A 2,500-nucleotide genomic window follows, 5' to 3' on the forward strand; every position below is an offset into this window, starting at 1 on the left:
AACGGCGGGAGTAACTATGACTCTCTTAAGGCTTTTTGGCTGGGGAGAAGTAGTTGCTCGCAAAGTGTGGGGGCTTGTTAAGCGACCGCTGGTTTGGGGGCGCGCGAAGCTCTGGTCAAGCATCTTCCGCAGTCCAAGTCGTTAGAGGTGTCGGGCCGTGCGGTACTAGTATCCGAGACTTGGACTCCCCCTCTCTTGTATGGCCTGCTAAGACATTGTTGGAGTCGCTTGAGGTGTCGGTTTCTAACTAGTATCCGAGACTCCCTCTCCCCCATGCAAGTGCCAACCCCCCCTCCTCGTGGTAACTGCTGGACACTGGTCTTGAACACCGGTGACTAAGTGGGGCACTGGCTATGCGGGCGGCGGGCGTAACGCTCGAGTGTGGGGTAGCCACCCACTGCTTCCGCTAGGCGTTTAAGTCCCAAGGATTGCCACCAGGGCATGGGCTAGTGTGAGAGGGCGATTCGCTACGCCTGAAAGCATCTGAGGACGGAGGTCAACTAGGCCTCGTTCAGCGGACTTGGTTCTGGTCCCTCTTGAAGGTGTGAGTATAACTCGTCAGTGCGGTTTGGTGGCACCTCCGCATATTGAAGCACTAGTCCTGGCCTCGCCAACCAACACCATGGCCGTTCTGAAATGGAAACCTACCGAGCGGTAGGCAGAAGTATGCGCGGAACAACCCCCCAATGGGAGAACGGCGTCTGGAGGGTGTACGCTTATGGGCAATAGGCGGGGGGGCTTGCCAGGCCAGCCTCGCCTGCCCAAAATTTGTGCAGGCACTAAATTTAAAACCCAAGCCTCGGATGGACCTTCCCGGGGGGGGGCCGCTGCCCTCCCCTCCTGCTACGACTGGTCGACCGGAGGAACGCGCAAGCGGACCTTCGAACCCGACCCCGCGGCGGGCGGGTGGCCCTCAGACAAGGTCGAAGGCCCTTCGAGGTGGGTGCAATGTTGCTAGTGGACGTGCGCAGCTGAGGCCTGACACTGCGGGACCAAGTGGGTCTAGTAACGTGGTGCAACATGGCCGCGCTGTAGCCCTGTCTACGACTAACCATGCCGATCCCGACGGCGTAGCCGGACCGACGCGGGCAGATGAATTTCTCTGTCCACTATGCGGCAGATCTTTCACTACCAAAACCGGACTGGGAGTGCATCGGAGGCGGGCACATGAGGAGGAGTACAACGAGGGGCTCAAAGCGCCCAGCGTCAAAGTACGCTGGCAGCGCGAGGAACTCGAGCTCATGGCGGTCTTGGAGGCGGAGGCAATACAGAAGGGCGTGCCCTTCTTGAACCTCTACCTACTCGACAAAATGTCAGGGCGTTCGCAGGAGGCCATCAAAGGTGCTCGGCGGCGTCAAGACTACAAAGCCATGGTTGGTGAAAGGCTTGCGGAGCTTCGTGCGAAGCAGCCGATCCCAACGTTACGCTCAACATCGAACGCGAGTTCTGACGGCCAAGGTCAACGGCCGCAGTCACCTGCTGACTGTAGTAGTGCCTCGTCCTCCTATGGATCCGCCCCGTCCACCCCCAAGAGTCCGGCGGTAGATGATGGTGAAGCCGCGGGCAGAGCCGAGGATCCGCTGAGGGCCAAAGTGAGAGAGCTTGCGGATGGGTTGTTCGATACGGACACCTACTCTTGCAACCTTCTTCTTACGGCGGCCCGAAGGGCCTTGGAGGGAAGACCGATTCTGCACCAGCTGACGGAATGGCTACAACGATGTTTTCCGACTCCTAGCGCGCCTGAGTCTCGCACTCGGCGCCAAGCTCGACCACCTGGCGGCAATGGAGAAGGTGGACAGGAAAGGAGAAGAGAGAGACGCAGGCGTGAATACGGACACGTTCAGAGGCTTTGGCGTAGGGATAAGCGAGCCGCAGTACAGGAAATCCTGGAAGATAAGCCCGTAGTTTCCCACGAGCTAGAAGTCCTGCATGAGCACTGGTCGGGGGTGATGGGGGCCGAGTCGCAGCAATGCGAGCTGGGTCCACGGGACCACCCGCCTGAGATTCGTGCAGGCCTAGCGGCGGTTTGGGAACCGATGACGGAGGCAGACGTCTCGGCAAATGAGATTAAGCTGAACTCTGCGCCTGGCCCTGACGGAGTTACGCCACGCCAATGGAAGGCTATGCCGGCCAGAATGCGTGCTCTCTTTTACAACCTGGTGATGTTGACCAACGAGATTCCCGAGCGGCTTCTCAAAGCTCGGACTTCTCTACTTCCGAAGAGCGCTCTCCCAGAACATCCGGGAGAGTATAGACCGATCACCGTGGCACCAGTACCCTTGCGGCAGTTCAACCGTGTGTTGGCTGCTCGTTTGGGGAAATCGAACGTTATCGACCAGCGCCAGCGTGCGTTTATGACCGCTGATGGATGCTGTGAAAACACGGCAATTCTGGATGCGGTCATACATGATGCGCGTGGCCGGAGGAGAGAGTGTCACTTGGTGGTGCTTGACATTGCCAAGGCTTTTGACACCCTCAGCCACCATGCCATCCGGTCTGC

The 2,500-nt window shown here is 58.9% G+C and overlaps 1 pseudogene; it reads left to right on the plus strand.

The window, feature by feature from the left end:
* The window catches only part of LOC132695944 (large subunit ribosomal RNA), an 8,033-nt pseudogene that overhangs the window by 2,726 nt on the left and 2,807 nt on the right, over nucleotides 1-2,500 (plus strand).

The sequence above is a fragment of the Cylas formicarius genome, unplaced genomic scaffold, assembly GCF_029955315.1.
Source record: "Cylas formicarius isolate icCylForm1 unplaced genomic scaffold, icCylForm1.1 PGA_scaffold_16__1_contigs__length_5364039, whole genome shotgun sequence".
In the NCBI taxonomy this organism is placed as follows: Eukaryota; Metazoa; Arthropoda; class Insecta; order Coleoptera; family Brentidae; genus Cylas; species Cylas formicarius.